This window comes from Mirounga leonina, unplaced genomic scaffold (assembly GCF_011800145.1).
Source record: "Mirounga leonina isolate KUSES-001 unplaced genomic scaffold, KU_Mleo_1.0 Mir_128, whole genome shotgun sequence".
Lineage (NCBI taxonomy): Eukaryota > Metazoa > Chordata > Mammalia > Carnivora > Phocidae > Mirounga > Mirounga leonina.
Genome location: NW_023270320.1, coordinates 2,537,936 through 2,556,122, shown reverse-complemented (window position 1 = coordinate 2,556,122; position 18,187 = coordinate 2,537,936). Strand labels below are relative to the sequence as shown.

General features: G+C 38.9%; 1 protein-coding gene across 6 annotated transcripts in view; it reads right to left on the bottom strand.

The window, feature by feature from the left end:
- Positions 1–18,187, bottom strand: part of KAT6A (lysine acetyltransferase 6A) — a 107,860-nt gene that overhangs the window by 63,445 nt on the left and 26,228 nt on the right. The window contains exon 1 of one of the 6 annotated variants that reach the window (XM_035003958.1): positions 5,084–5,182. The exons of the other annotated variants lie outside the window; for them this stretch is intronic. The gene's annotated coding sequence lies outside the window, so the exon portion shown is untranslated. Of the gene's footprint in view, positions 1–5,083; positions 5,183–18,187 lie in introns of those variants that run through there. 6 annotated transcript variants of the gene reach the window in all.

Genomic DNA, 18,187 nt, shown 5'->3' with positions numbered 1-18,187 from the left:
GAAGGAAGGAAGGAAGGAAGGAAGGAAGGAAGGAAGGAAGGAAGGAAAAGAAAGAAAAAAGAAAAGAAAAAGAAAAAGAAACGAAAAGAAAAGAAAAAACAAAACCATAAGGGGGGAACGCCTGGCTGGCTCAGTCAGTGGAGCATGGGACTCTTGATCTCAGGGTTGTGAGTTCGAGCCCCACGCTGGGTATAGAGATTACTTAAAAATAAAATCTTAAAAAGTTAAGAAAAATCGTTAAGGAAGAGAAAATATGGTTATACTACCATACTGCATTTGTCAAAAATTTCACATATAAGTGCACCTGCACAGTTCAAACTTGGGGTGTTCAATAGTCAACTGTATACTCATTTTACCAAAGATAAAAATCATTGCCAAAAGCTATAATGAGGGGCGCCCAGGTGTCTCAGTCGGTTAAGTGTCTGCCTTCAGCTCAGGTCATGATCCCAGGGTCCTAGGATTGAGCCCTGCATTGGGGTTCCTTGCTCAGCAGGGAGCCTGCTTCTCCCTCTCACTCTGCCTGCCACTCCCCCTGCCTGGGCTGTCTCTCTGTCAAATAAATAAATAAAATCTTAAAAAAAAGGGGGGGGGGACTATAATGACTAGTAAAAGTGATTGAAGTCATTCAAAGTCAGGTACTCTAATACACTAAATAGTTTCAACTCAGTCACTCAAATAAACAACCTACAGATAAATTCATTTTTTGAAAGAAAGAAAGACTTTATAGATGGAAAGTGTTGAGTTTCCATTACTGGTAAATAGTGATACTATTTATTAATAATACAGTGTGGCAGGATTTAAACTTATATTTATAAAACTGACCAGAGGTTCTCCTGCCTTCTTCAAAGAGCAGCATTATTCACAGCAATAAGTTTGGTTCTAAGCAGAACAGAAAAAACCTACCCAAGGAACCAAGGCAAAAGTAAGATGGAGGCTTCAGGAACCTAGTCAGAAGCACCATAGTAATGCAAGTCCCTGAGCATTTGTAGGGACCTGAGAAAGAATGAAGTTTCCCCACAAGAAATAAGGAGCTTGTCAAAAGACAAGCCTCAGCTGTCAGTTGCATCCAGACTGCAGTGGGAAGTGCTATTCTACCTATAAAGCATCCTGGAGTTATAGGACTTCCAGAAGTGCGAAGAACACTTAATGCATCTTTGCCAGCTTCATCATTTTCAGTTACGATAGAAAAGCTTTAGTGGTTATCCTAATCATAAACTCATGATATTCTCTCTTTAAAAATTAGATAATTAGGGGTGCCTGTGTGGTTCAGTCAGTTGAGTTCTAACTCTTGATCTCAGCTCAGGTTTGATCTCAGGATCATGAGTTCTGGCCCCACACTGGGCTCCATGCTGGGTGTGGAGCCCACTTAAAAAAAAAAGATAATAAAGGGAAAAAAGACAGTAAACTTCTCTCCTAAGCTTTCTATTCCTCCCCTATAATATACCTAACATTAATGAGCACTTGAAGCAGTTACACATGCTTCACAAATACTAACACTTTTAGACTTAACAATTGCTCTATGGGGTATGTACTATTATCACCATTTTCCAGATGAGAAAACAGATGCCCAGAAAGACTAATTTACCTAAGATCATAAAAAGTGGCAGAACCCACATACAAACCCCTAGGCTGTCTGACTCCAGAGCCTGCCCTCTTCAACTTGGCACTGCGCTCTCTTTCTATGTATATTGTTCTCAGCTTTTCTTTTCTTTTTTTAAGATTTTTATTTACTTATTTAACAGAGAGAGAGAGACTGCGAGAGAAGGAACACAAGCAAGGGAGAGCGGCAGGCAGGGGAAGAGGGAGAAGTAGGCTTCCCGCCAAGCAGGGAGCCTGATCCCAGGATTCTGGGATCATGACCTGAGCCGAAGGCAGACACTGAACAACTGAGCCCCTCAGGTGCCCTTGTTCTCAGCTTTTCTTATATATAGTTTTTTAAAAAAATAAATACGTAAATAGGTCCATACTACACATAGCGTATAATCTGGTTTGTTAAATTTATTTCCACATCAGTAAGTCCAAATCAGCATCATCTTTCTAATGGCCATATAACACCTCACCACATGGTGTAAGATATTTAGCCAGTCCCATATTGATAAACATTCAATACCTCTTTTTATCACATTCAATACTGTAATCAAGCATCCCTTACATACTTCTTTGCTCACTTTTTGGGTTATTTCCTTAGGATATATTTCTTGAACTGGAATTGCTGGGTCAAAAGATTTGCACATTCCTAAGATTTTTGACACATATCGCCAAATTGGATTTTAGAAAAGCTGTACTCCCACCAATAATATCTGTGCCAGCTATGAAGCTGTTGTCTCTCAATTCCAAGCTCACCCTTACTCTGCTTTACGGTGCTAGGCTCAGAGTGCATATGTCATTTCTTCTCTGTCAGCCACCTTCCCATTAGGCTACACCAGTGGGGAACACTAGAGGGATACAAGAAAGTAAAGATGACAAAAGAATGGACTTGCTCCTTCCAGACCCTTGTGCTCTTCCTGCCAGTGCCACCCTGGCATGGGTCCTTTCTCCCAGCAACAGCAGTAGTTGGCAGTCTTCAGCTTCCTACAGAAGACTGATTTCTCTCAGAAGCAGCCTCATCATGCTCCCTCAGAAGTACCAGCAGCAGGGGAGCAACATACCCTCTTGGAGGCCTGCATCTCAACCTTTGTGGGGTCCCTCTCTAAGGTTTTTAAAAGCAACCAAGCAGTGAGACCTCCTCAAAGATGGCAATCCAAGTTCCATGGGGCCCCTCCTCTAAGCCTCTAGGTTCTTATAACCCCAAAGTCCTTTTATCCTCCAGCTCTAAGGGTGGTAGCTGCTTAAGGAAGTTATTACCTCTGTGTCACTTCAATGTTCCCATTTTGCTTGTCACTTCTCCCAACATCTGCTTTACCAATTCCCTGGACTACACTCTCTCATAGTTTCTGTTGTCCTTACTATAACATGACTGATATGTTATCTGATAGCTCAGTAATTTGGCATCTCTATCTTCAGGCCAGTGTTATGGACTGAACTTGTATCCCTCCCCACCCCGAATTCACATGTGAAGCCCTAACCCTTAATGTGACTGTATTTGGAGATAGGGCTTTTAAGGAATAATTAAGTTTAATGAGGGTGGCACAAGGGTGGGGGCTCTAATCCTACAGTCCTGGTGTATTACAAGAGGAGGAAGAGACACGGGGACAGGGGTGGGGGCAGTGGGGGGGCCCGCTTGTGTGCCCAGAGAAAAGGTTCTATGAAACACAGCAAGAAGGCAGCCATTTGCAAAACAGGGAGCGACGGCTCAGGAGACATCAATTGTGCGAGCACCCTGATCTTGGACCTCCAGCCTCCAGAACTGTGAGAAGAAAAAAATTCTTATTTTTTAAGCCATCCAGTCTATGGTATTCTGTTTTGAGAGCCCTAGATGACTAAGTCAGCTAGTGAAATCACCTCACCCTATTCTCATCCTCAATATTATCTCCACATACCATTATCCATACTATCTCTTATGTATAAGGACACTGAGTTAGATGCTAGAGAAACAAGATGTAACAAAACCGGTTCCCTGCTGGTAGGTCTTACAACCTAATTGTAAAAATAAAACATATGCATTAAAAATACATTGCAATACAGAGTAGCACATGATAAGGAACAAATGCAATGAGAATACTGTAGTTAAAGGCGCCCAAATGAACCTATCCAAATTTATGCTTTGCTAAACTATAATAAGTCTAAAGGATTCAGAATAAAAGGAACTAGGACCCCATCTTATTTTTTTAAGGGCGATATAAAGATTTAATTAATAGCCAAAACCTTTTCTTTAGACCTGGATTTAAGCAGTCTCACCAAATCGAAGAATAAAAAGTAATTTTTTTCTCTAAAATCACTGACACTGTCTAGATACTCAACTGTATCAGCAGTCTTGAAAATAAGAACCCCAAATTTAAAGATCTCATATTATCTTCTTTAATTCAACATACATCAAATAAATGAAATCACTTTTGTTCTAGAAATGTCTATTTGCAATGCTGATCAACAGTTAAAAATCAATACCTCTCTAAGCTGTCTTCAAAGTCCTCTGAGAAAATGTCTCTTCCTGAAGGACAGAAAGATTTTTTAAAAGCAATGTAATAATTTCAGGTAGTTACCAGTATGTTATCTTCTCCACACTATCCTAATATTGCCCAGAAACACATGTGAGCACATGTATACACACATACCCTAAGTCGATATTACATCAAATTAAGTATATTTCATCTTCAATACTACCACCATAACAGTATAAATAAAGCCTTAAGTGTTTAACAAATTTGAAGCCTGAGGACAGTAGCTTTTCAAAAGAAAAGACAGTATAATGAGGGTGGAGAACATAGTGACGTAACGCTAAACTAGGAAAGCCCTGACAAGTGTAGACTGCACACACACAATAAAAGATCAGGAAAGGGAGGCTGAAGCAGCCAGTTTGGTTTCATGCTGCAAATTTTTGGCAGACATTCAATTCCTTCTGCTGTTTTCCTAGCCAGCACATTTATCTATGTAATGTCACCAGATCTAGGGAGGGAGTGAGGTTGAGAGGAGGGGGAAGAGGAGAAAAAACTGTTTTACAGGCTGCCAGCCCCTCCGCACATGCTGTTACTATACAAAGGATGTCTAGAAAGCCAACGTGCTGCACAGATCCAAATGCTACAAGCAGACACACGCACACACATACACACACGCGCGTGCATTCATGCACTCCACCCAAAGAACAACTGCAGAAAAAGGAAACTGCCTTTCGAAAGAAGAAAGCCTATAATTAAAGTCTTGATTCACAAGCAAAGACTCCCTTCTGAAATTGATTTCAGTTCTTGGGGGAAGGAAGGAAGCAGGAAGGTATTCTAACCCCGTGGAGAAACAACCAGTGTTCTGCAAAAAAGCCTGAGTTGGTCTGTTCCATCCCAAATACAAGCATATGCTACCACAGAAACAAACCAATAATATTCCTGAGAAGCAAAAGTATCCTGTCAAATAACAATTACCTTATGAATACCTGATGACACTTTGCCAATGACTATAAGGAACAAAAATGAATTTTAAGAAACAGTTCAGGTACCTCAGAAATGTAAATCTTGTCTGTAGTAGGATAGTTTGCTATTCTTAGCACTCCGGTGAGTGTGTACACACACAATAGTAATACTGAAACCGAAACTGTAACTGGAATATAAAAACAGAGATTAAAATTCATAGCTCATAGAAAGTCAAGACTAGTAGTTTCTATAAATGGACACTCCAACCCCATGACATATTATATAAGTTACTATTTCCAAATGCAATACACGAAAATACAGACCCTGAGCATTTATTTAACCTGAGAAACCACTCAATCTATTCCTCAATCTATTCTAGTCTAAAAACCAAAAATGCTTTTTCAAGATCAAAATGCTGCATCTCCAAAAATAGCATACAATCTGCCCCTAAGAATGTGTCATAAGAAACAAACAGGAAATATGTGTTGAAATCAGGAGTTATAAATAACTTTGTTCTACACTGACATAGTTTATACACACAAAATATAGTCTTCAATCAACAGTAGTGCTTAGGACTTCCTTGAAATTAAATTTAACAATCAACTAATTAAGGAGGTGGCTTGATAGAAGGCTATCCAGATTCTCTAGTCCTAGTTCCCCAACGATGGGCAAGTAACTTAAGCTATCATGGTTCTTCACTGGTAAACAAAAATATTTAAGATGATTATCTCTAAAGTCTCTTTTTTTCTTAATTTCTACAACTACAGGTATTTTAAATTTAAAAAGTGGGGGTTCCTAGTTTCAAGGAGCTCATAATCTATTTAAGGGTAGTCATAAATGAATTAGCAAACAATGTTAACACAGTGACTGGCCCAGAGTAGCTACTTAACAAGTGTGTAGACTGCTCCATGAGGCACTAAACTCAGAGCCCTGACTTTAAGGGCTTAGAGTCTAAAGAAGGAGAGTTGAAATTGAGATGACTTCAAACAGAGCAGAGTTCTGCTGGGACTAGAAGGTTCATTAGGATTCAACTTTTCAACTTCATAAACCCCAATCAATTAATCCAAATTCCATATAGTCATTATCTCATTATCTCCATTCTATTGATAAGGAAAATGATATTAAGCATTAAGGCTTAAAAGATATTAAGCACTAACAACCTAAAACACATATTTGCAAATTTTGTATTCTTAGTCCAAATTACCCCTCAGCCCAGTATGACTGATTTATGCAGAGCCAGAAAGACTAATAAAAGATTAGGCTGAGTTTGAACACCACAAGCTTGACCCAAAGAGAGTAAATCACAAAGCTCCTGTCATTAGGATATATAATCTAAAGCTAACATTTTTAACTACAAGAATCCTAAAGCCTAATAAATAAAAATAAAACCTGTCCTCAAGTGGTTATTTTCTTTAATACTGTCCTTAAGAACTGTGCTATTTTAACAGAACTTTCTGTGGGGATAAAAATGTTCTGTATCTGTGCTGTCCAATATGGTAACCACTAGCCACATGTGAGCTACCAGGTACTCGAAATACTGGCTATCAATTTTTCTTAAATTGTAATTTATTTGAATAGCTACATGTGGCTAATGGCAACTGTATTGCTACAATTCTAGAAAATCTATATAAAGGGAAGATATTTTAAAGCTGATTAATATGGTTTTAAAGTTGATGAATAGGGGCGCCTGGGTGGCTCAGTCATTAAGTGTCTGCCTTCGGCTCATGTCATGATCCCAGGGTCCTGGGATGAAGCCCTGCATCGGGCTCCCTGCTCAGCTGGTAGCCTGCTTCTCCCTCTCCCACTCCCCCTGCTTGTGCTTCCTCTAGCTGTCTCGCTCTCTGTCAAATAAATAAATTAAAAATCTAAAAAAAAAAATTAAAAACATAAAAAAAAATAAAGTTCATGAATAAAGCAATATGAAAAATGAATATAGCAATACCTACACAGCAATTTTTTACCTTGAAAAACAACTTTTCACATGAACTCTATAGTGTATGACTCTGCATGCATACTACCCTGGGCATGACTGCTTTTTATACCAAGTGCCTGAAATCATGTATCACCCCTCACCTTTAATATAATGCTCTCAGGATTTACTTTAATTGGTTTACTGGTTCTTTCCTCCTCCATAAAACAGAGATAACAGTAACTAGATCTGTCTGACTTGATTAAATGAAATAAAATGGAAACCATAATTAAAACATAAAAAAGCATTATTACTTTACATAGGAATAAAATTTTTATTTAATGCTATTATCTCAGTAAACTTCACAGTAACTGTGATTCTTACCAAACAACTATATATAGCACTATTCTAGGTGTATATAACCTAGCAAGGGAGTTAAAAAAATATTAAAAAAATACAGAAAAGGCATAACAAATATGTGTTCATAGAAAAGGTAACATGAGGTGGCCCTAAGATGGCTAACATGTATGTATGTGTTTTACATTCTTTGTAAAACCTTTAAGGTTTTTTTCTGGCTTTCCTCAAAACATTTGAAATTAGCATCCTTGCCAAAAGCAAGGAAGTCTCATTTTAAAAAAAAAAGAATACGTTTACCTAACAAAAAATTAATAAACCCAATTCTGCAGTGATAAGTTTATCTTTATGGAATTAGTCTTGCTACATACTGCCACAGCTATTAATCTCAACCACAATGCTCCTATTAACAATCCCAGACTGGAATTTTAAAAACGAGAAGAAAATTCTATGGTGTATACTTAACTATAAAATTCTGCTATCTCCCTAATGTAAGAGTTCAAGTGTGTGTTCCATAAATAAGATTTAAAACTAATCTTAAAGCCCATCTTTCCAACCTATTCTCAAATATGTACTACAACTATCTATGGGGCAAAATGGCAAGACAGTACGAATTTATCTGGGAAAATTTTTCAATATGGGCACAAAAAAAACAATCTTCTACTGACAGTAGGCCAGCAGCTTGCAGATCAGACAACCCATACATTCTTTGAGTGAAGATGACAGCTAAACACAATACTAGTTTCCTATGGGAAAGTAAAAGAGAATTAGGTTCTGATTCTAGGATCTCAACCTTATCCATAAGGCAATTATATTTGCTAATTAGGACAGATCTACAGAACCCTTGGCTTTGTTTACATTCAGTTCCCAAAAGAATTTCGAAAGCACAGAGCTGTACCTGGCTTCCTCCTACACACTTTTAGGCAAGTCTCTTCCCAATTCAAAAGCCCTCAGACTCAGAGCACCCTATCCTGCAACAACTGATTATCACCTCCCCCTCAAAGGGATTCATGGGGGCAGTCCAGGTTTACACCTGTTCCTGGCACACCCTCTCAAAAATGACCTGGTTTGGATGACAAATTATATAATCACCCTAACCTTCACTAACTCAGCAGTCGTTCTTTATTATTATTAAGGTTTATTAAGCTTTTTGTATTCTACTATGTATCCAAACATTCTTAACTCCAGACCCCTCTCTGTCTTGAATTTCCCACAGCTGGTTAAGAGAATAACACAGAAACAATCACCAGGAAAATGTTAGAAAGGGACAATACAAGAAGCTGAACAGAAGTCCCCAAGGGTAAGCATAATCGAGCAATGTGAAAACTGAATGTCATTACTGATGCTTTAAAACATCTGACTGGCCCCTAACATGTCACTCAGTCCACTGCATTAAGTAGCTAGAAAAAGAGTGCTAATCAGACTCTACTGGCTATTGTTTTCAATAAAAATCTTAAACTGAGTTTAGACCTATGCCTACAGATAACTCTTAGAAATTATTTCTATTCAAATAAAAATATTAACAAGCATAATAATACCAGAATTAATCATTATTATTTCCAAAGAGTAAAAAAAGCATTAATTGTGGCATATTAATGTAGGTTCACTTGGAGCCTTTAACAGTGGCTATTGTGTTTCTGTCCATCCATCAAGCCCCACCCCACAAGGCCACTAAATCTAAACTGGGCCAACTGCAGAAATGCATTCTGATTCATTCATTCAAAAACCTTTACACAGGCCTACCATTTGCCCCATACTGTATTATAACTGTAGATACAAAGGTAAACAAGATAATGTCCCTATATTAAAGCAGTTTATATAGTCTAGTGGTAAAAAGACAAAATTCAAGGGCGCCTGGGTGGCTCAGTCGGTTAAGCGACTGCCTTCGGCTCAGGTCGTGATCCTGGAGTCCCGGGATCAAGTCCCACATCGGGCTCCCTGCTCAGCAGGGAGTCTGCTTCTCCCTCTGACCCTCCCCCTCTCATGCTCTATCTCATTCTCTCTCTCAAATAAATAAATAAAATCTTAAAAAAAAAAAAAAAGACAAAATTCAAGTAAGGAGATGGATAAAAATGACTCTCAGTTATTTTAAGCAGTACTGTGAAGCAAATAAGTAAGAAGCTTGTAAAGAGATGGAAATGAAGGAGCTACCTGTTGTAGAAGAAGAACCTCTGTGAAGTAACACTGAAGCCAAGACCTAATATAAGAGAAGCTTTGCCTCTAGAGGGGAAAATCACTGCATGCAGAAGGAACAGCATGTGCAAAGGTCTCAAGAAGAGAAAAGAGCATGGTATATTAAGAAATTAAGAGAAGCAGTGTGGTTACAATACAGTAAGCAGGGGTGATGGTCTGGATATGGAAAAGGTCTGGCTATTCCTTAAAGGATATCAAGGAAGAATCAAAAAGGACTCCTTGTTTTCTGGCTTTGATAAGGGGTCGATTTACTGGTATGGGGGAAAAAAGAAGAGGAATCAAGAGTTTATTTTGTTCACATCAAATTTGAGTTAAGATGTTCAACTAGGTCAGAGTGACTGCTTAGTGATATGCATGAGACTTCAACTGAAAACCCCAGGGGTTTTCTTTTTTTTTTTTTTTTTTTTTTAAGATTTTATTTATTTATTTGACAGAGAGAGACACAGTGAGAGAGGGAACACAAGCAGGGGGAGTGGGAGAGGGAGAAGCAGGCTTCCTGCCGAGCAGGGAACCCGATGCGGGGCTTGATCCCAGGACCCTGGGATCATGACCTGAGCTGAAGGCAGGCGCTTAACGACTGAGCCACCCAGGCGCCCCCCCAAGGGTTTTCTGAACAAAATTAGAAAAGATCCCTTTTGCGGCGCCTGGATGGCTCAGTCATTTGGGCGTCTGACTTCGGCTCGGGTTGTAGTCTCAGGGTCCTGGGATAGAGCCCCATGTCTGGCTCCCTACTTGGTGGGGAGTCTGCTTCTCCCTTTCCCACTGCCCTTCCCCCTACTCATGCTCTCCCCCCCGCCAAATAAATAAATTAAATATTAAAAAAAGAAAAGATCCCTTTTTTCCTCTAGGGTCAGGAAGTTGGAAGGATCTGAGTCCTAAGGCACCTGCAACCATAAACCCAACCATTTGGAGAAAATCCTCTGAAATAAGAGACATTGTAACCAATTCAAAGAGAGAAGCAGAAATGAGAAGAGAGAAACCAAGCAATAATCTAACCCTTTGTCCAGCTGTCCCTAAAGCCAACTCCATCCGTGTCCTTCCTTGCAGTTTGGTAACATGCACTATTAATAAATCACTTTTTAAGACAGTCTCTTCAACAAATGGTGTTGGGAAAATTGGACAGCCACATACAGAAGAATGAAACTGGACCATTTCCTTACCCCACACACAAAAATAGACTCAAAATGGATGAAAGACCTAAATGTGAGACAGGAATCCATCAAAATCCTTGAGGAGAACACAGGGAGCAACCTCTTCGACCTCAGCCAAGGCAACTTCTTCCTAGGAACATCGCCAAAGGCAAGGGAAGCAAGGGCAAAAATGAACTACTGGGACTTCATCAAGATAAAAAGCTTTTGCACAGCAAAGGAAACAGTCAACAAAACCAAAAGACAACCGACAGAATGGGAGAAGATATTTGCAAATGACATATCAGATAAAGGGCTAGTATCCAAAATCTATAAAGAACTTATCAAACTCAACACCCAAAGAACAACTAATCCAATCAAGAAATGGGCAGAAGACATGAACAGACATTTCTGCAAAGAAGACATCCAAATGGCCAACAGACACATGAAAAAATGCTCAACATCTCTCGCATCTGGGAAATACAAATCAAAACCTCAATGAGATACCACCTCACACCAGTCAGAATGGCTAAAATTAACAAGTCAGGAAACGACAGATGGTGAGGATGCAGAGAAAGGGGAACCCTCCTACACTGTTGGTGGGAATGCAAGCTGGTGCAGCCACTCTGGAAAACAGTATGGAGGTTCCTCAACAAGTTGAAAACAGAGCTTCCCTATGACCCAGCAATTGCACTACTGGGTATTTACCCCAAAGATACAAATGTAGTGATCCAAAGGGGCACATGCACTCCAATGTTTATAGCAGCAATGTCTACAATAGCCAAACTATGGAAAGAGCCTAGATGTCCATCAACTGATGAATGGATAAAGAAGATGTGGGGGCGCCTGGGTGGCTCAGTCATTGGGCGTCTGCCTTCAGCTCAGGTCATGATCCCGGGGTCCTGGGATCGAGCCCCGCATCGGGCTCCCTGCTCCGCGGGAGGCCTGCTTCTCCCTCTCCCACTCCCGCTGCTTGTGTTCCCTCTCTCGCTGTCTCTCTCGCGGTCTCTCTTGCTGTCAAATAAATAAAATCTTTAAAAAAAAAAAAAAAAAGATGTGGTATATATATACAATGGAATATTATGCAGCCATCAAAAAATGAAATCTTGCCATTTGCAACAATGTGGATGGAACTAGAGGGTATTATGCTAAGCGAAATAAGTCTATCAGAGAAAGACAAGTATCATATGATCTCACTGATATGAGGAATTTGAGAAACAAGACAGAGGATCATAGGGGAAGGGAGGGAAAAATGAAACAAGATGAAACCAGAGAGGGAGACAAACCATAAGAGCCTCTTAATCTCAGGAAACAAACTGAGGGTTTCTGGAGTGGAGGGTGGGAGGGACGGGGTGGCTGGATGATGGACATTGGGGAGGGTATGTACTATGGTGAGCACTGTGAATTGTGTAAGACTGATGAATCACAGACCTGTACCCCTGAAACAAATAATACATTATATGTTAATAAAAAAATAAATAAATCACTTTTTATTCAAGGGTTTCAGTTGCTTGCAACCCCAGACCTGACTAACAACACACCCACTACATGCTGATTTAAATTCTATTTCCTTTATTGAGGAAATCTATTAGGAGCCAGAAAGGAATTCAAGTCTAATTTATTCAGTTTCTGAGATTCAAAAAGGAAACGAGTTTGAAGCAAGAAAATATAAGAAGCAACAAGATTACAAAAGAACCAACATCTTCCTAATTCCCCTAAGGCCCTGGACTAACTTTTAGGAGAACAGAGGTGTTAAAAAAACAAGCAAACTCAAGAGAGAAAATAACCCAATTTTAAAAATGAAAAAATACATGGGCAACTCACCAAAGAAGATATAAATAAGCACATTTGAAAAGATGCTTAACATGACTAATCATTAGGGAAATGCAAATTAAATCATAATTAAATACCACTATATACCTGTTAGAATAATTTTTAGAAATAACAATACCAAGTGCTAGTAAGGATGCAGAGCAAATTAAACTTTCATATGTTGCTGGTAAGAGTGCAAAATAGTATAGCCACTACAGAAATAGTCTGGCACTTCCTTATAAAATTAAATATACCCTTACCATATATAACCCAGCAATCCCCCTCCTGGGTGTTTACCCAAGTGAAATGAAAACCTACTGTAGTAGGCTGAATAATGGCCCTCAAAGATATCAGCTCCTAATCCTTAGAACATGTAAATGTTAATTTGTTTGGAAAAGGGCCTCTGCAGATGTGATTAAATTAAGGATCTTGAGATTAGAGATTAGCCCGTATTATCAGGTGGGCCCTAAATGCCAACACAGTATCCTTATAAGACAAAGGGAGGTTTGACACACAGATACAGCGGGAGAAGGTATGATGGGAAGCTGGAGGCAGAGACTTAAGTGACCCAGCAACAAGTCAAGGGATGCCAGGAGCCACCAGTAGCTCCAAGAGCCTCTGAAGGATTACGCCCCTGACAACACCTTGATTCCAGGAATACGGATTTTGGACTTCTGGCCTCCAGCAGTGGGAGAGGATAAATGTCTGTTATTTTAAGGCACCTAGGTTGACAATTTATTACAGCAGTCACAAGAAATTAACACATTATGTTCACACAAAACCTGCATATGAATGTTTATGGCAGTCTTATTCATAATTGCCAAAAACTGACATCAACCCAAATATCCCTCAACAGAGGAACAGATAAACCAAACTCTGGTTCGTTCATGCAATGGAATAGTACTCAGCCACAAAAAGGAAAAAAATATTGATACACACGACAAGGATGAATCTCAAATACATTATGCTAAATGAAAGAAACCAGACTCCAAACGCTATATATATATATATATATATATATATATATATATATATATATAATTTCATTTATAGGATAGTTCAGAAAATGCAAAACTATAGGAACCACAGTGTCTCAACAGTTTGCCAGCTTGGGGGGAGGCGGGGGAGTTGGATTTGACTTCAAAAGGTTAGCATGAAGGAAGGTTTTTGGGAAGAGATAATGGAATTTTTCTGCATCTTAATTGTGGTGGTTATAAAACCCTATGCAGTTGTCAAAACTCATTATACTATACATCAAAAAGAATACATCACTGGGGCACCTGGCTGGCTCAGTCAGTAGAGCATGCAGCTCTTATCTTGGGCTTGTGAGTTTGAGCCCCGAGTTGGGTGTAGAGATTACTTAAATAAATAAACTTAAAAAAAAAAAAAAAAGAATCCATCACTGTGTGTAAACTTATAAATAAATGTAGCATTATAAAGGGAAATAAACTGCCATTTACTGTTTATTTTTTATTTTTTATTTTTTTTAAGACTTTATCCATTCATTTGAGAGAGGAGAGCACAGAGGGAGAGTGAAAGGGAGAAGCAGGCTCCCCGCGGAGCAGAGAGCCGGATGCAGGGCTCCATCCCAGGACCCTGAGATCATGATTTGAGCCGAAGGCAGATGCTTAACTGAGCCACCTGGGCGCCCCATTTACTGTTTTTTTAAATGCTCATGTACACACGCATAATCACTCTTTTATTCAATAAGCATTTAAACAACAGATATGTGACCCTTTATTCCTATTTTAACCAAGGGTGCTAGTCCTTTTGTGACTTTCTTTCAAAATCGTCCTTGATACTAATTTATGAACCCTATTTCATCTAGACAGGTGGGAGGGGAGAGTTGGACATTAAGATGGCCTTCCCAATCTCCTAACACACTTAACCCTCACAGACCAAGTAAACTTTGAAACACTAATCCATGCATAAGTGACATTCTGAACAATTTAATAACCACCCAGCATTTTTGTCAACATGCCCTAGAAACAAGACTGCCTTGGAACACTAGACTGAATTCCCAGAGGGGCTCCATTTTCTTCCCTCGGTCTTTCCCTTTCCTCTTCCCCAGAATTTCAGTCACTAAAAATGCATAGAACAAAATGACCAAAAATCTCTTCTGCCTAACCTCTTTAGGAAAATAATCTTCAATCTGTGATCCAATTTTGTTCCAAAGTCTGTTTGTAAATCAACTGTTTGCAACTTGGAACAAAGTGTCCCATTTTAATGATGTTCTAAAAACTGGTTAAGCCCCCCCAAAATCAATGAAGTACAATGTTACTGAAATAGATCTCTAACTACTTTTCAAGACACAAAGGATGTCCGAATTAAAATTCTAAATGACAGAAACCCGTTCCTTCTCTGACCCTAAAATATATGTGTGGGGGGGAAGGAGCAGTGATTCCTAGGTAGCAGAAATCTTTTCACTACACCATGACAAAATAGAACTATGATCTGTGAAGCAGTTTTAACTATATACTAGTACGTTATAAGCATTGGTTCATTTAATCATTACAGAAACCCTATACTATCAATTTGTTTTACAAATAAAAAAAAAATTAAGGCTTAGAGAAGATAGTTTGCCTACTAAGATATCACAGAAGAAGGGAATACCACTCATCACTGATGTGAAAAAAAGTACATAAAAAATAATGGGCTAGAGATTCAGGATCTATACCTAGAAAGCTGTATGACCCCAAAAAGTTAATGTAGTTTTCTAGTCTCAATGAAACCTATAAAGTAAGTGAGATGGATTACATGTTCCAAATGTAAAGTTCTATTATTTACGAAGACCACCATAGAGAAGTATCTTTCTCCCCTAGAAACAACCAAGAAGGTACCTGTAAGTCAGAGGCTGGCAAACTGTTTCTGTAGAAGGTCAAAAAGAAATGTTTTAGGTTTTGCAGACCACATCAGGTCCATATCAGCTAGAGCATATTATCTATTTTGGGTTGTTTTTTTTTTAAATATAATCCTCCAAAAATATAAAACTGGCTGCAGGTCCATATAAAAATAGGTCTTGGGCAGGATTTGGCCCCCAGGCTGGGTCAAGTTTGCTGCTCTAAGTCAATTGTTTTGAGAATTTTTTTTTTAAGTTTTTATTTATTTATTTGACAGAGAGAGAGAGAGCACAAGTAAAGAGAGCAGCAGGCAGAGGGAGAGGGAGAAGCAGGCTCCCCACTGAGCAAGGAGCCCGACACAGGGCTCAATCGCAGTACACTGGGATCATGACCAGAGCCGAAGGCAGCTGCTTAACCCACTGAGTCACCCAGGCGCCCCAGTTTTGAGAATATTTTTAATTGGGAAATAGAGAAGAGTGACAGATGAGGGGAGGAACATTTGGGTAGATTCCCTACGGGTCAAAGAAGTTGGACATCCATGTCATTGACTAGATGTATATTTGAGTATAGCCTATGTTTTTCTTCTCTCCCATTCAATCATTTCCCAACATCACTTTTCTTCCTGGCTATCTTCCTAAATATGGACTAAGTATCCATTTGGTCTGAGTAGAAACGAAATCATCTTGAAGAGTACTTAGTAATCCTGAACTTCCTCCTTTGCTTCCAAATTTATTGTCCAATAACCTACTTCTTGTTAGGAAACAATAAATAAATGTGGTGATAAGCATGTTATAAATACACTAGTAAAGATTAAGTCCAGGGATTATCACTTCACCCAGATTGATTCATTTCATAAATACTTACTGAATACTCACTATGTGCCAGCCACTAAGATAAACAAGTCATGCAAATATTTACTTTGGAGACACCGCCCCCCCCAGCTCTTTGCATACATACAATTTTATCCAAGAGACCCCTCTCAAGCACACACTATTTTTTCCATTGCACATATTTCATAAAATACTGTACCTTCTATTTGTTTTTTTTTTTTTACTGTCTACATATACACCAAAAGGAATGTAAACTACATGTAATATGGGATTTTAGGTTTTGTTCACAGATATATTACAAGAGTTGAGGACAGCACCTGCTACATAAGAGGTACTCAATAGATACCGACTATCTGGGGGAAAAGTGTTCCAAGTAGAAGGAACAGCAAATGCAAAATGCCCTGAGGCAGGGATGTTCCTACAAATCAATCTAGCTGGTAGATAGTAGAGGAGAGAGAGAATAGTAGGAAGTAAAACCAGGAAGTACATATACATGGGAAGGAAAGGGTTTGGGGAGGATCTGGTACTATCTAGAGCAGAAGTCAGAAAACTACTACCTATAGGACAAGTCTAACCTACCACCTATTTTTTTTTTTTGAAGATTTTATTTATTTGAAAGAGACAGTGAATGTGAGAGAGAGAGAGAGATCACAAGCAGGGAGGAGGGGTAGAGGGAGAAGCAGACTCCCCGCTGAGCAGGGAGCCCGATGTGGGACTCAATCACAGGACCCTGAGATCATGACCTGAGCCGAAAGCAGACGCTTAACCAACTGAGCCACCCAGTACCCTACACCTGTTTTTGTAAATAAAGTTTTACTGGAACACAGCCATGTCAATTTGTTTTCATACTGCTTACTGCTTTCACTCAACAGCATAGATGCATTGTTGCAACAGAAAACTGTATAGAAAAAGTTTTCCAATCCCTGATCTAGAGCTTTGTATGCCATTATAAATAGTCTTTTACTTTTCACACTTAACTCTGAACAAGACAGCAAACTGTTAAATGGTTTTGAGCAAAGCAGTGACAAGATTTGGCTTACCTGTTATAAAGACCACTCCTCTGGCTGTGTAGATGTAGGGGGACATAGACAAAAGCAAGGAGATAATTAGAAGGCAATAGCAATAGTTTAGTCAAGAAGTTTAAACCAGATTGTAGCAGTAGAGGAAATGAGAAGTGGATAGATTCTGCATTTCCTCTACAGCAGGGTTTGGCCAACTTTTTCTGCAAAGGGTCAGGCAGTAAATATTTCAGGCTTCACAGGCCATAAAGCCTCTGTTGCAACTATTCAACTTTGCTGTAAAGCGTGAAAGAAGCCGTGAACAAGTGTGGCTGTGCTCCAGTAAAACTTTACATGAATACTGGAATTTGAGTTATGTGTAATTTTAACATATATGGAATATTCTTTTGAATTTTTTCAATCATTTAAAAATGTAAAAATACATACTTAGCTCACAGGCAGTACCAAAAAAGGTGGGGACCAGATTTGGCTGGGGGCCATAAATTACCAAGGGAAGAGCCATAAGGATTTGCTACTGGACTGCATGTAATGTGAAAAAAAAAAAGAGAGAGATGTCAGATATGCTAATATAGTCTCTTTGCTATAGTTAGTTTTCCTACCAAACTGTTCCATATATAATATTGGACCATTACTGGGTAATCAGCTAATACAGACTATTCACAATCACCTATACCCAGGCTATAGGTATCCAAGGCGAAACCCCATAGAAAAATCAGTTGAAGGCAATATACCAGTAAAAAAAACCACATTTTTTGGCTTGAGATTTATGGGCTATGCTCTTTCTTAAAACACACACAGAAAAAGTCTCAAGCTACCAGTTTTCTAAGAAATACAAAGTTAAATCAACAAATATACCTTAAATCCATAGCGTAATCAGTTTTTGGTTTTGTTTGGGTGGAGCAGAAATCACAGCAATAAGACAAGGACAGGTGGGAGGATAAGAGAAGCAAAGAAAGAAAGAAAAGGATAAAGTGGGACAAGGACAAAAGATTAGCAAATCAATCTATCAATCTATCTATATACATTAAAAAAAAAAGAAAAAGAAATCCACAGATGTTATTCAATTAGGATTGGCAACCTCACACACCAGGGAGATGGAAACTGAA